At 40.5% G+C, this 17,221-nt stretch overlaps 1 protein-coding gene across 1 annotated transcript in view; it reads right to left on the reverse strand.

The window, feature by feature from the left end:
• Nucleotides 1-16,770: 16,770 nt before the first annotated feature.
• LOC121853164 (basement membrane-specific heparan sulfate proteoglycan core protein-like) overlaps nucleotides 16,771-17,221 on the reverse strand; it is a 476,204-nt gene continuing 475,753 nt past the window's right edge. Inside the window, exon 112 of the mRNA XM_042347127.1 lies at nucleotides 16,771-16,908. The gene's annotated coding sequence lies outside the window, so the exon portion shown is untranslated. The remainder of the gene's footprint in view (nucleotides 16,909-17,221) is intronic.

Raw genomic sequence — 17,221 nt, forward strand, 5'->3', positions numbered from 1 at the left:
TGATTCACAGCAATTTGGCAATATGAGGACCTCCTCTACATCACACTGCTTGGTGAGCTTTCTGGATTTTCTGCACAAAAACTTGCAGAAACGTAAGACATCACTGGCCGTTGCCCTTGTGGACTTCAGGAAGGCCTTTGACCTTCTTATCACTGCACTGTTATCAACAAGGCTATTGCACTAGGGCTGCCCACCAACCTGGTCTCATGGCTCACTGATTTCTTGAGTGGACGTCGCCAAGCAGTGAGGTATCAGGGCTTGGTCTCTACATTCCAACACCTCACCTGCGGTGTTCCCCAGGGGACTGTGCTTCCTCATCCTGATCAACGACGCTCTATCGGACACTCCTCACAGGTGGAAGTACTTGGATGACTGCACTGTGGGGGTTTCAGTGGACAACACCGCACCAGACTACTCATCGCTCTAAGGCACCCTGGACAGGCTACAGGCATGGACTATGGAGAACAAGGTCACCATCAACCACACCAAAACCGTAGTCATGCACATCAATACCGCCACCACTCCAGTGCAAGCCCCAGCAGTCACAGTGGGTGCCCATCCTCTCCAGCTGGTGCAGTCTGCCAAACTCCTGGGTGTAACTATAGACAACAAACTTGACTGGAAGGCCCATGTAAATAACACAGTCAAGGCAGCCTCGTACCGTCTCTACATGCTACGAAGACTTAGGTCACTTGGGACACCCACGCCAGAGCTGAGGACCATCTACAACGCCTTTATTCTCCCCAAACAAACGTATGCGTCACCAGCCTGGTCGTCTTCTCTCAACTCCACCCAACAACGTCAGCTAGAGAAGGTACAGAAAAGGGCCTGCAGAATCATGCTCGGCGCAGAATACTCCGGCTATACCAACGCTCTCTCCACCCTGGAAATGCCATCCCTCAGTGACCTCCACCACCAAGCACTGGAAAGGTTTGGCCGTGGACTACTGCACCACCCACGCCATCGCCACCTCCTGCCACCTGCAGCCCCCCCACCCAACTCGCGCAGTCCGCCACTACAACAAAATTCAGCCCATAAGAGCCCGCACAGATAGATATAAGAACAGCACCATCCCATCTTTTGTTAAAATAATAAACAACTGATTTATATACTGTACAGCCCTGTAAATGTATTCAATGCATATTATATCATTATGTCTAAATCAAATGTAAGTCTGTATATTTTCAGCCACCGGCTGCAACTCTATTAATAAACCGTTTATTATTATTATTATTATTTATCACACAGTAAATTCTATATGATCAATGATATATAACTATGTAAAACCTTAGTTTAAACATATGCTCGGGGTGATCCGTTTTTGTACGTGTGATGGTGACGCCTGCGCCTTGCATACTACCGCCATCTGTTGATCCCGCGGCCAACTTTATGCTATGTGGCTTACGCAGTTTTCGCCTTTTTTTTCCTGTGTTTCTTATTATAGTCTTTGGTTTGGGACAAGTAATCAATATCACCAAATCCTAGATGCAAAAATGACTGCTGGACGAAAATCTTTAATGGACTCTTTAGTTTTGATGAAATATTAGTGTGTATTATCAAGGATTCTGAGACTATAGGAGGATAGCTTGTACAGTAGTGGATACTCTCGGCCCACACTCCTCCGCCGACAAGCTTATGTCCCACGTGGCGGGAACAGTGCAAGATAGCGAGGATCTGCCAAGACAAGAAACTTACACACAAGGGGGCCCTCCTTGCTGCTCACTCCCAAGAAAAGAAAAAAAAGCGAAGAAACAAGAAATAAAGAAGAAAAAGCAAGACAAAGAACCACGAAGTCAACAAACCAAAAGTTATCAAGAAACCAGGTAACAAGCCCGTTGACCCAGAATCTCAGCTCACCAGGATCACCTCCTCACTCTTCCTCAACATTTACGACCATCATGGATGGACACGAGGAAGAACAAGACAAAGACACTGGAGAGTTTAGTTAGTTTAACCAATTTATTGACAAAGCTTGCAGTACAGTTTGCCTATTCTGAGTAATTCAGTCAGGTCTTGAGACTGAGGGTGGTATTACTTCTCACTGCCAAGCAGTGTGTGGTGATTAATGGCACGAAATCGTCATCTGTACCCGTCACAAGTGGGGTACCACAGGGCAGTGTATTGGGCCCGCTTTTGTTTGTTTGTTTCATAAATGACATGCCTGACGTTGTACACTCCTCCATACAAATGTTTGCCAATGAATCCAAGTTATTTCGGGAAATTAGAAACCAAGCGGACTGAGAAGAGCTGCAGAAGGACCTCTGTGGGCTCCAGGAATGGGCGAAGAAATGGCTGCTGAGATTCAATGTCACGAAGTGTAAGAGGATGCACCTGAGGCGTACCAACGGTAAGGAGGCATATCATCTCCCAACGGGATGAAGAAACTGCACTAGTTGAAACAGAATGTGAGAAGGACCTAGGTGTGTATGTTGACAATGAGCTGAAGTTCTCGGGCCATTGCGAGAAGGTAAATCAAGCAAATAAATTATTGGGTCTTATAAGAAGGTCGTTCAGATATCTAGACGGTCCATCCCTCGTAACTATCTTCAAGAATGAAGTGCTTCCCCATCTGGAGTACTGTCACCCCATCTGGTTCCCGTGATATGCTAGGGACTGTCAGTTGGTTGAAAATGTTCAAAGGAGGGCCACCAGACTGGTGCCTGCACTTCGGCACCTCAGCTACCCTGAGAGATTGGAGCGCCTGAACTTGCCTAGTTGAGATGTATAAGCACCTCAGGGGGCACTACTCAGTCGAGTGTCCTTACTTGGAGCTGGCGGACGCTCGCGCCACAAGGGGTCACAGCTCAAGATTGAAGAAGCAGCAAGTCCAGAAAACTGTGAGGGCAAACTTTTTCGGAGTGAGGGTTGTAAATTCTTGGAACAATCTACCAGAGTGTGTTGTGAAGGGCACCGAGTGTGAGCTCTTTCAAGACAAAACGTGACCAACACTGGAGCGGGTTCAGGTACAGTCAGGGGCCGGTGCATGCCCAGTATTTGCCAACAGTGCGTGACAGAGACGTGACCGATCGCCCGGGCGGCTAGCGAGCCGATCTTTCGGTGAAAAAGATAAATGAAAAGGAAAAGTAATCAGAGACGTGACCGATCGCCCAGGCGGCTAACGAGCCGATCAGTGGCGAAGAGGATAAAAATAAGAAGAGGAAGAGAAGATCTTTGTCTTCAACATAACAAGCCCACAACACAAGACCCCTAGCAGCCAGCCCATCAGTAACAAGAAACACCAAGAAAGAAGACAGAAGTATCAAGTTACCCGTCAACACTAACAGTCTCCTGCTGCTGAGTCCGGTCGTGAATTTGCCTCCATCAATCAGAGCTCTACCCCACTACTCCGCAAGCTGTGTCAAGCCACGGCAATCTATCCTCTCTTGCTGTTTATCCAAGATTTGCTAGCCCACACCGATTAGTCTTCAATTAGAATATGACGTCCAATGTATATGAACCACTGTCCTGCATGGCAGTAAACAGTGACATCACCCACATGACTGACCTGCAGTATATATACTGCTAATGAATATGATGTATGTCTTTGTGTACGAACCTCTGTCCTGCATGGGAGTGAATAGCAGCATCAACCCACATGAATCTGACCTATATATACTGTTAATGAATATGATCTATTCCTTTGTGTATGAATCTCTGTCCTGCGTGGCAGTGAGAAGTGATACCACCCTCAGTGTCAAGACCTGACTGAATTACTCAGAATAGGCGAACTGTACTCCAGTACTCCAAGCTTTGTCAATAAATTTGTTAAACTAAAAAAAATCTCCAAACTACAATCTCCCTTCCCCCACCACCATTATCCTTCCACTGAACCTCCTTCACCCGTCACTAACCATTGACTAATTGATTGACTTTCAATTACTGTGAATGTCTAGAATCTAGACATGCACATTAATTAAGAATATATTACAATATTTAATGTTTATAGCTGTTACGAAGCGGTTTTTTTTAACACGATCAATTTATTCAGCCCCGAAAATCAGTTACTTATTGATAATTATCGTTTCAATTAATAATGTCATTATAAAATCTGCATCCTGTGTATGCAAGTTGTTTATTTTGGACACACACACACACACACACCTGTAATGTTAATTCTGGATGAAAATGAACAACTACCTCCACTTGTAGAATAACTAATGTAATTTTGGTTCTCTGATAAACATAAACAAATCTGGGTATCTCTACAACCAATTCTCAAGCACTTGCTTGTAAGGTATTAGAACATGGAAAACTAACCTTTAGGGTGCATTTGTGTAGAGGAAAAAACTAGAAACGGTATTGCCGAAGTCATAGCTTGTGCCCAACTCATAGCTCTCAACAACACTAGTGTCGACAGTTTCAGGAATCAGGATTCGGGTTGCCTGCTAGTGGTAGCTTGCTCCTCTCAGGCAATGTTGCCGGACCAAATTTGTAAACATCGCGAGACTCGCGCTTAAAAGTAGCAGAAAATTCACTAAACCGATATAAAATCGCATAAGAAAATAGCTAGGGGCAGCCATAATACACTTTAAAACAAGCCATGCAGCCACCATGAGTGTAAGAATGCGTTTTATTAATATACAAGGAAATGAATGTAAAACAAAATTTCATGTAATTAAAAGATATATAATTTAAAATACTTACGAAATGGGTTGAATTAAAGTTGGTCTTTCCCCAATCTTCGACTTCTCCCTCTCTGATGTTGCTGGATGTTATCCAATATCTCAACTATCAACGAATCCTATAAACACCTCAGAGGGCATTACTCAGCCGATTGTTCATACCTGGAGCTGGTAGATGACCGCCCCACTAGAGGACACAGCTTAAGGCTTTAAAAGCTACATCGGAAAATTTTAAGGAAAACCTTTTAATGAGTAAAGTTGTGAACTCTGGAACAGTGGTGAAGAGGAAAAAAAAGCAAGCACTGGCGCCGGTACACACATTGTGGAGCCAGCATATGTCAACAGAGACGAGACCGACCGCCCCAAGCGGTTAACTGGCCAATCAGTGGCTTGGGCTAACGGAGTGAGTTTATAATATCCTACATTGTTTCCGGCCAAAATAGCCGAAAGGCGAAGTGGCCAGTAATCCCCAAACAAGCCTTTTTCCTTATCTTTGATGAAGTTTACTTATTTCTTTGTGTTAAAATTGTTGCTAAATTTAATATAAAATTCGTCAAATTTACACTACCTCACTAACTACAAAAAAAAGGCCAAGTCAGATAAAAAAATAACTAAATCTAGCGAAATTCGCTTGGACCCGCTGCTTATTATTAAAATATTAACTGGCAACTTACACACGTCGTAGTTGCCATGATCATTGAAGTTCAGTTAATAAACTTGTTTAATGACATGATATTACAGAGAATTGTGAACACATCAAATCGTCAATGCACTGAACTTGCTCCAGTTTTTATGTGCGTCGACATTTTTTTTTTAGTTATTAAACCCATTAATAGAGAACTCGGTGCGTACACGACATTAATACTGTAGAGTACTCTGTATATTAAGAAAAAATAACTGGACATAAAGCTAAATTTTAAGTGATTTCAAATGTGCATCTCAGTCATAGGCCTATGAATAGAGAACTATTGCAAAATGTACTACAAAACAATTTTAAAGGGTTTATTCTGGTAAGTTAAAGTTTTCCTAATGCTTAATGAACGGATTATTGAATGCAATGTCATAAAACACGTTATACGGCCCCTCCTCGTTAAATAAGCTGTGTTAAGGTAAAAAATATAATTTGTGAGGAATTAAAATGCATCTCATGGGGACTCGCAACAGAACCGGAGCGAGAGTCATATATTAGCCCTGTATTGTAAACATGTTTAACTGGGGAAAAACTTAAGGACATAGGAGGAACGAGCTAAAAGTAAGTGGATGATGAATGGAATTTAAAGAAAATAAAAGAAACGTGAGAAAACGAAGTGAGGCTTACATAAAAATTAACATAGAAATTCGAAGGGAATGCAGGCATGGGTAAAAATTTAGTTACTATCCCAATTTCCCCAATTGGCGAAATATTTTTTCTAGTGTAATTTGGTGTTTTTAATTTACCTAACCTAACCTAAGAAAGAATCCTGGTGATAATGGTAAGAAATCCGAAATCCCTGTTGGGATAAAAACGAATATTAACCCAGACAGGCCAAGAAAGATAATCGAGAAAATAAATGCAAGAAGATTGAAGTGATGACAGAAGGCATAATTGTAGGGAAATTTACAATAGGATTAAACAAATGAACAAGAAAAAAAGGAAGTAAATGGGATGGGACTATTAAAATCAAAGACAATAAGATCCTGTTTGAGGCTGACGTATAACAGCGAAGGGCAGAGTATGCATAACTGTACAATGATAAGGATAGAGTAGAGGTAACGAAAAGGAAATGAAGATCAAATGACATTAATTTTAACAAGTTGATGTAGTTGCGAGTAAAATGAAAACTGGTAAAGTTTGTAGGGTTGATCAAATTCCAGTAGAATTTATAAACAAAAATGGGCAGGATTAGGATAAAAATTTATATATTTACAAGGAGAACTTTTCAGTAATTTTCAAAAATCAATATTGTACAGGTATTTATAATACAGTGTAGGGTTTCGTGATATTATGTTGTCTAGCACTCAGGATGGATGGAAACTCTAAGGTGGTGGTTTTCTTATATAATATAAGTTATATGGTAGACAGTCTGGTGCTGGAGATGCCGTGTGGTGAGGAGCTGCTCAGTAGACACGTTCGGTGAGTAGCGTGTTGAAGGAGGTAGATGTGCAGGAGCTTCGTTAGAGAAGATGTTGTCTGTTGCTGGCCTCCAGGTTGAATGAGAACGGGACAGCGAGGAGCTTGCTTGGAGGAGGTGTTGCGTGTTCAGGAACCGAGAGCAGAATAAGAGACCTGGTTGGTGAGGACGCTCAGAGAAGGACAGCTGGTGGGTCGCCATGCTCGCCGGCGGGAGCGAGGACCGCCAGGCAGGCGGAGGAGAAGTGAGGGCAGCCAGGCAGCAGCGGAGGAGGAGGTGTTGCTTGTTCAAGAAGAGAGGCCAGAATGAATCTCAATGGAGAGACAGAGCTTATATACACAGCAGCCGTGAGTAAACCGTGGGAAGTCGCCGGTCTTTTGACTCCGTTGCTAGGGAAGACGTGGCTGGTTGCTAGGATACTGTGGCATCTGGTGACGCCCCCCCCCTGGGCCGCTCGTTTGGTTGCTAGGGAAGACGTAGCAGGTGGCATGCGGCTACGCAGTTGTAGGGGAGACGTCCACTACAACAGTATTACTTAAAAAGCCAGGAGCCTTAAGAGTACATCCAGTTTACAACAATAAGCTTAACAAGTCATGCCTGCAAAGTTTTATTACAAAAAAATTTAAGTAGAATAAATATTAGAATAGGAAGTGTTATGTGAAGAGCAAAATGGATTTAAAAAGGTAAAAGGAACTAGAGAAGCTATATTTGGCTTGAGAATTTTGAGTGAAAGGTGCTTACTGGTCCAAAGAAATTTGTTGTCTGCTTTGTTGATTTTTAAATAGCTTTTGTAAGGCAAAGCAGAATAAACTTAAAAGTGGTCATAGAAAAAATAGGCGTTAACGAAGGATATATTTGAATTTTAAAGATTCTTTACTGGCAACTTATTATAATTAGTTCACAGTTATGCAGGGAGGAAGACGAAGCTGTGTTCTATCTCCAAAATTATATAATATATATTCAGAATTCTTAATTTCTCAGAAATTAAGGGGGTACGGGCACCAAAAAAATTAAGAACCACTGGGCTGGGGCCCACACTATATACAGTACATGATGAACTGTACAGTATACCTGCATTGTCTACATAATGAACTAAAAGTATATTTGTATGACGATTTTACTGAATATACTGTATGCTGTATATAATATGTATCTCCCTCTTAGAAGACTGACTAATAAAAAATGGGAAGCTGGTAATTAATAGATGACATGTGTAAAGCCCTGTCCACACGCTTGAGCAGTGCCCGGCAGGCTTTGCCCATTTGCCGGGCAAAGCCTGTGTGTTGTTGTACACACAGGGGTGGTTGGCGGCAGTCATAGTCGGGCGCCGGTAGCTAGTAGGTAGTCGGTAGTGGCGGGTGCGGTACGATCACCATGTTGTGTCGCAGGAATAATCGCCGGACAGTTAAAGCGAAGACCATAGCGTTGTGTACTATAATAATTGCTCCTATGTGCAAAAAGAAGAACCAAATGCAGAAAAGGGTGTGGGGTATGGATGTTTTGGTTCACACTCAGGATGGAATGGAGAAAGGACCCTCACAATGTGCTCTCTATATACATGTTGTATTGGATGTACAATGCAGCTTGGTGCTGGGAAGGCAGCATGGTTACAAGCGTGATGTAGAGAGAGCTGGTTGGTGAGGATGCTCAGAGAAGGACAGCTTGTGGGTCGCCATGCTCGCCAGCGGGAGAGATGACCGCCAGGCAGGCGAAGGATGAGGACCGCCGGGCAGCGGCGGAGGAGGATGAGGTGTTGCTGGCTGCGGCTGTAGGTAGAAAAGAGGCAGGTCACCACGAGTTCAGGTCTTAAATAGCAGAGGGTTTAGAAATGACTGGTTACACCCTGGAATGAGACGTCACCACAGCATTACCGCCTAATTATATACCACATGAAGCATTTGCACAAGAAAAGATTATGATATCAGTACTCACTAATGAAAATAAACAGTAAAACAAATAACTTGTCTGCCAAAAGTAAACAAGACATGAAACTTGTAACCGAGCAAATGTAATAGAAGGTGGAAATATCACAGACGAAAAATGTCTTAAAATTATCTAAACATAACGAAATACATATAAATAACAGCGAAAGAAAGACCAGTTTAAGACTATAAATTGACCACCTAATTTTGGTATTATTTCACTTCTTGCCACTAAACGAATCTCGGGAATTTTATAGTTGCAATCAGTAATTTTGACAATTGTATGGCACTTTTCTTCAATGACATTTCTGGCGCAAATTATATTTATGCAAGATATTTAACATCTTGTTCCCCCAAAAAGTTAACTCATACCCAAGACAACTTGTACCCAACTCCCGAGATAAGTCATACCCAAGATTACTTACACCCAATTCAAGAGATATTCCATACCTATTAGTATATATACCATGCATTTAAGCTTTATCTATGATTACAAAACAAGATTATACAAATCTTATTGGACAGTGCAGTGAAATAGGGAAATGTAGTGCAGCATTTTAAAATGGTTGCATCTCATTACATAAGTATGTTATTCCGTCCCACAAACATTGCACTACAAGTACATATTCGAGCCAGAAATTAATTCAAATTCGTTCTTAACACATCAAAAACCACCAGAAAAACTTTAAACTTTGACTTCATATAGTGACAACAAGTGAAAATTTACAGAATCAGTTACAGTAAGTCACCGCTGGCCGACCCAACACAATGGACTAAATTAACCATTAAAAATACTTTGCCCCACCATAATAATATACCAATAACTACTTTGTATTATTAATGTTACATATATGATATAATACTACTATTAAAATTCTTACCGATGCCCCAGGCGATTATTTTCATCTGGGTTCCCTGTCAAGTGTTGTTCCTGCTGGTGAAGGACTTCTATAATCACCAGACGAGAAACTTTTCACTGAACCCCCCGCTGTTAAGTCATAGATGGCGCTAACCTCCTTATTATTTTTTTCACGTTTAAAATATAAATCGCCTTCTCAATAATTATCTATTACCATGTAAATAAAACTATACTAGCATATAATAGAGTCTATAAAAATTAAATGAGTTTTTGGTGTCAAATAACTGAGAAACAAGGAATTCACGATTTTAACTAGAAAAAAATTTTACTTCATTCTTCGGGAACTAAAGAAAATTACAGATCCTGGGATAACTAAAGCAAATTACAGATATATTTCAGAACTACAAACTATAAAGTATTGTAACTATATTCACTAACAATACTGTACGTTAGTAAAGCCTATATGTTAGTGGTACTTATATACGAAATGGAGTACTTAAATGCTGCCTGGTTTACTTAAAGAGTGTGAAACTTATTTAGATTCTGTGTGAAATTAATGTATTTTTTGTTCCTTTTCTGGTGGCGATACTTGTCATGATGTTAAATAAAGCGTCTCATAATCTGTAGTTTGCTTCAAAGGATAAAAGCCGTCCCAAAGTTAAAGAGGTCAAATAAATCTATATTATATTTAGGAATGCATAAAAGCAACCCAGCCGGACATATGTTGAATACGTTTATTTTATTACGAAGTTTAAACACTTTTGAAAATTTATATGATCTTATGAATGAACATTACCTACAGATTCATATGTGTATTTGTGTGAAAAAAGAGACAAATTTAGAAAAACTTCCAACTCTGAGAATTATTTTGTATTCATAATCTTTCAGAGGAAAATCAATTGTGATCTGGCTTTTTAAGTTTTGATAAATCTAGTGTACTGCGCACATCATTGTCATTCCTAAAAACCCCATTTAATTCATATTACGCTATATAACATTCAAATCCACCGCGCTTGTAGAATCTCAGAAAACGGGAAACATTGATAAAGGATAACTCACCTACTCAATGTTACTAGACCATGTGTTGTATTGTACCCAGGTACAGTTATATCATATTAATTGTATGTATTCATAGCATTAAGGAGAACTCAGGGTATCCATAAGATGAATGTTAAAGTCCAGTTGAGCCGGACTAGTGTACTGTAGGACTAAGTGTGGATCAGGGTTTGAAGGTCATACTATTTACGTCTGTGAGCGTGTAGCGAACATAACTTCCACAGATATCATATGAAAATACATGAGAACAATGATCTGGAAAAAGGATAAATGTATCAGAACTATGTGAGGTGTTGGAAGTGACCCAGAAACTATACTTGAAAGGAAATATCTTGTATGCGTTGGTATGGACTTAATACACCTCGTATCCTCACGTGACATATACCCACGACAGGTACAGTGATCAGAGAATCTTATGTCTGTATTCAAATAGTGCAATGTGTGAGAGGAGGATCTCTCATTACAGTTTTAAGTGAAGTTGATACACCCCCGCCATGAACATTCCGCCTTTGTTTCAAGGCGTCATGTACCCGCCTCGGGTGCCACGTTGATATTATAACCCCATGAATTTACCCACGAACTAGCAAACCAAGACCTTACCTTAGTGTGTAATTTAGGATTAAAATATGTGTTTATAAGGCATGAGTGACAATGTACCAAAAAGTGTTCAGGTGAGAACCATAAGAAACAAAAGTGAAAATTAAAGATTGGAAACTGTAGGCCTACATGATGAGGAGTGGCGGGGCAATGCCCTCAGTATTCCCCGTTCTACCGTCACCTCAGGTCAGTGTCCTAACGGGCTATAGCCCGCCCTATAATTAAGGTTTATATATAGAAGTTATTACAGTTTAAAGCTTTGCCGGATATATACGTGTAATAGGAATGTGTTAGGGGGTGGGATAACCGCCCGTCAGGCATTATTTCTCAGTATTCCTCGTTCTACCGTCACCTCAGGTTCCATGCTGTCGGAGTGCCTTGCCGCCCGGCCGCCATTATCCCTCTGAGCGTCACAACAGGTGGTGACTACTCCCCGCTATGCCAATCCACTGTGAACCTGTGGATTTCCAGCACACCACTCCAAATGAATAGTCACAAATAAGGAGACCGTGAGAAACTCTGCGGTCGTCACTTGGAGTGACCTATAATACCAGGCGTAGAAATAGTGCTGGTATGTCTCTAGGTGAAGCCCTCGTCTTTACCCACCGAGGTCGGTGTGCGAACGAGGTGCCTGTTGTGTATACCTAAAAGTCACAAGGAGTCCCATACTTGCAGGTATGGAGTGTAACATGTGTGTTGAGATGGTGCTATTATGTATGATAACCGACGGTGCTATATTCCATACAGGTGGAGCAGTCTGATGTGTTAAGGGATAGTGTAAGAAGGAATGACCGAGGTAAGGTGGTCACAGATTGTTATGCAATAAGTAGGTGGATGACACGCCATCAATGTAAGAGTCTGGGGCCCATCTGGGTAACCACATTTTCGTTGTTCTTCTGAGGAAGGCCAATTCATGTATATGTTTTTTACCAGTATGTTTTATAAGGAATAAATCAATTAAGACATGTTATGGTTTCACCCTTCTTCCCCCTTATCGATCTGGTCAATGGAAAACCTAGCCCAATGCCTAGTCCACTCTGCACGCTACCTAACGAGCTACATGCTGTCCAGAGGGGGTCTGGTGGCAGCGACCCTTAGAAATTAAGATTAGAGTTAAGTATTTACCCTTAGTATTAACGACCCCAGAATCTGGCAGTATACTAGTATGACGAATTCTAATATTTTCCTACATGTAAATATGTACATTATATTGTATAACCTGTCAGTCTTCTACGGGCGGACATACAAACAAATACCACCGCCCGACTCCGTAAAGCAGAGTGTAGAAGGGCTGAAAAGGAGTTCCAGAGGCTGGTTGCAAGCGAGGTCAAGTCAAACCCAAAGGCGTTTTACCGCTATGCAAAGTCGAAATTGAAAACGCGAGTAGGAGTATCAGACCTGAGGCTTGAAGATGGTAGTTACGCAGATTCTTACCAGGATAAAGCTGAGGCAATGAACAGCTTCTTTTCGTCTGTGTTCACAAGAGAGGACGCAACTAACCTTCATGCGTTTGAGGACAGACGGTTCGACACAGCACTGACCCACATTCACAGAAGAGGGTATTAGAAATAAACTGTCCAGGCTAAAGGTCCATAAGAGTCCCGGCCCTGACATGAAGCATCCTAGAGTGCTAAGGGGAATGGGACAACTGGCCGCCGCCATCTGGCCGCAGCCCAACGGGCTGCGGCCAGATGGCGGCGGCCAGTTGTCCTAGACCCCATCCTCCTTGCTCTCCATACCCACACCCTTCCTCCACACCCACACCCTTCCTTGCCCTCCATACCCACACCCCTCCTCCAAACCCACACCCCTCCTCCATACCTATACCCCTCCACGCCATCCATACCAATGTGGGTACGGAGGGTGTGGGTTATGGAAGGCGTGGAGGAGGGGTGTGGGTATGGGGGACGTGGAGGAGGGGTGTGGGTATGAAGGGTATGGAGGAGAGGTGTGGGTATTGATGGCTTGGAGGAGGGGTGTGGGTATGTGGGGCGTGCAGGAGGGGTGTGGGAATGGGGGATGTCGAGGAGGGGTGTGGGTTATGGATTGTTGTGAAAATGATGCGGGTAGTGTTGGACACTATCTTTGTTTTTATGTTATCATTGTTCTCCCTGGTTTTGTGACAAGTGCTTTTGCTTTGTGTTTGTGACTGTGAAGTGAGCAGTGTAACTTTGAAAATGTCTGGGAAGGCCAAGACATCCAAGAGAACTGTGTCTCTGAGGTGTAGCTTGACATTGTGAAGTGGCATGAAACTCCCAGAGGCTGTGTGGGAGTCAGAGTGATGTCTCCACTTCACCTTCAAGAGCCCCCTTAGTCTTGAAGGGACATGTGATGTTGACCAGGATTATTCTTCATGATGTGGTGAGTGTTGTTTAATTGTTGTTGTTACGAGTTGGGGATTTAGAATATAGTTAAAAGTCTACCAAGATCCCAACAGGCAACAACAACAAAAAACAAAGACAATCGGACTATAAAAGGGTAGACAAAGGATGCGAGTTTTTGTTGTGTATAATAAAGTACCATAAATTCCTTAACAAAATATTCAGCTTCCTATAAATTACCCTTAACCAAACTTTACCTAAACATTAACAGTATATACATATTAATACAACATAAAACAATCATGAAGCAAGGTGGAGGTGGGAGAGGCAATACAAGATTACAAATACTTAAGTGAGGAGCTGAGATGGCTGACGAGTAAGGCTGAGCATTGTAGAAGACAAGTAGTCACTGTGCCATAGGTTTAGAAGATAGGTGATCCTGTGGTCACTTCCCAGAGTGTAGTGCTCTCTCCTCGAATTGGAGCTGACAAAGAAGACTTTGAGGAGGTGACGCAACAACCAGGATATGGAGAAGGGAAACCCCGGAGTGGTAACTAAGACGAGTCATACTCGTGTTTCGTCCCTAGATGGCGTTGCTCGTGGTGCTGGGTAGGTAGATCAGGACAATTGGTGGCGGGGTTCGTAACAGTTGTCTATTGATTTTATAAGTGTAAGGATTTTTTTTATCGGTGATACATGTGTGTTTGGGGGACTGGCTGGGAACGTATCCCAATTAACCCCATGTTATAATGCTCCCTATCTATGATATTTCACTTAGCGATGGGTTTTTCAGGAACCTAACCCCATTGTTTATCAATGTTTACCTGAATCTACTTGGGACACAGCAATGTAAAGTTTTCCCGGTTTTTATGAAAATTATTCATGCACGACCACTTCTGGAAATTTCATAAATGAAACTCAACAAATATTCTATGTTTATTTCTCAGACACAATTTCTAAAGAGATGGATATTTTTAAATGACTGCATCACAACATAGCACCCACATAATAATAAGTAGTGAAGCCATCAACTACCAGTGGGTATCAACTGAAGCAGTAGAAGCAGCCTGAACAGCAACAATCTGGTCAGCAAAGAATACTGCTCCACTGCAAGAGCACAAGCAGTTTTATGAGAGAATCGAGAATCTTGACCCTTTAAGTTCATTTCTCATTATTTAACAATTAATTACAAGCAATCATGTTTGTTTTTTACCAACTTTGAAAGAAAATTTTAAAATTACAAAATTAAATATACATAATGTCAATTTACCTTCACAAATTTTATATTTCCTCAGGATTCTGAAGATTAGAAAATGAACTTAAATGAATATTGGGAAATTCAACATAATGCATTACTACAATTTCTAGTTCATAAACCATTTATTAGTTTGATTTTCAATGTGTCTTGCGTAATAACATTACTAAATTGGACCTTCTATTTTCTGAAATGTTGGGAATACACTATACACACTGGATAGGAAGAAGTGTAACAAGAATCTCACTAACAACAACTTCTCCACTGGGACTATAGTACAAGTGGCATAGATATGAAGGTACTGTATATCAATTGGACTACTCTGCCTTCTAGCCAGAGTCCTATAACATGTACAAGGTGAGTTAGGGAGCAACATTTACAAATTAAGACACTGGTTGTAAAGGGGTGCCAAACCCTACTTAATTAACCAACCTACACATAAGGGATAAAAAAATTCTTGTATTAGAAAAAGATTTCACATACTCCTGATGAATGTCACAACTGTTGTGGCCTGGATGAGTATTATGAGGGTAGAAATTCAAAGTTTTACTTGTTTCATACTTGAAGATAAACTCAAGACTAGAGTAATCATTGTAGTTAGCATACCACAAAATGAGGCAAATTAATCTTAAGTGTGGCTAAATATAATTGAGAGAACAATGATACAATTGATGAGAAGAGTTCATCCTATGTTCGAGTGTGTGATATGGAAGGTTGGAATATAATTTTAACACATTCTAGTCTTGCTGTTCACTAATGATTCGCAGTTTCCTTGACAACTGATTTTAGACCTTACAAATTACAGTGCTTCCTTTAAGGTGAGTTATGCACTCTGTAAGCTATATAAAAGACCCCCCCCCCCAAAAAAAAAAATAATTAAAGGGTATTCTGATAAAAATAAGTCAGACTGAGATCTTTCCATATGAGACTATATAACAAGATTCCAATCTCAATGTGTGAGTTGTGACTGTACATGAACTTATTGGAAAATGGGAGTGGCTATTGATTACCTAAAAGTAAAGTTAGTTGAATTCCATATTAAACAAACCAAAATCAAATCAGAACTAATTAATTAATGGCAGTGTTGATAGCAAAGTTAATTAAAATATTAATACAAACTTAAGGTACATAATTATGATACATCGTAAGTTAGAAGTAAACATTCATCCTTATAGCACCATTGTCAGCTAAAAAAAAAAAAAAAAAGCTAGAGTAACCAAAGTAAGGAAGGCTGTAAACTGATCGTCATGCAGTCAAATAGAAGGATACTGATAAAGGTAAAATATCAGGGGAAACCTCAGCTTGTAAATTATGTAATGGGAGGAATCTCAACTGGAAGAAGCACACCCTTATCATCAGTGAATATAGTATTACACTAGGAACACTAATAAGAGGTCACATGTAAACATCACCAAACATCTGGGCTTCACACATTTAAGCTATCACACCACAACATGTCTATTACAGACTTGATATTTTAAACTACTGCTTCACCTACAACAAGTTTCCCAGAAGTTGGTCTCAACAACCACAAACTTACATTAAGCAAAACAATGTTTCTTTCGGACACAGTATGCATTAAATTCACATTATTGCTGTCAAAATTATTATACTAAAATAATCTCTTTAGCATTTACAAGGCTGCTTTGAAGAGAGATTGTGAACGAACACATTGGATTGATTATACATTGATGTCAGAGAGCAAAGTATCATGTGGCATTTCTAGCAGCCAAGAGTTTACAATGGTCACCTTGTAATAACTATGACAACCTTCATGGAAACAACAGGATTCCTTGGACTAGGATACAAGAAGACACATGGTATTGTTGAAGTAATGACATTCTGAGGTGGCAGGGGGCACAATTACCTCTGAACCTGAGGGGGCTCAGCACATGCTCACTGCAACAAGGCACAATTATCCCTTCTGAACAGACTGTCCTATTTATCACCAACAATAAAGCTGTGACAGTGGAGGGATAAGTCTTGAAATATTTGTGGCTGCAGAGACAGTAATGACACTGTAGGAGACTGGGGTAGTGGCAGTTTTGATGGCATCCCTGTTTTCCACCTGCTGGAAGACTAGTCCATATGATGGCAACAGCGAAGTGGTTTTTAGCACTATAGGTTAACCCCTACGACGTCCTCTTCCCTTTTCTCTCTGCCTCCTGCAATTTTATGTAATTAAGTTAAGACATTCATTAAAGAAAGGGTTTTAAGTGAACAAGAGCACTCTGAAATAAAACATACATTTCAAATTTAGTATGCAGTATGATTAGATATTTACAGTAAAGATTAGAGATCACATGTTCTTAGTGTATATATATATATATATATATATATATATATATATATATATATATATATATATATATATATATATATATATATATATATATATATATATATATATATATATATATATATATATATATATATATATATATATATATATATATATATATATATATATATATATAT

This window comes from Homarus americanus, unplaced genomic scaffold, assembly GCF_018991925.1.
Source record: "Homarus americanus isolate GMGI-L3 unplaced genomic scaffold, GMGI_Hamer_2.0 scaffold32871, whole genome shotgun sequence".
Taxonomy (NCBI): domain Eukaryota; kingdom Metazoa; phylum Arthropoda; class Malacostraca; order Decapoda; family Nephropidae; genus Homarus; species Homarus americanus.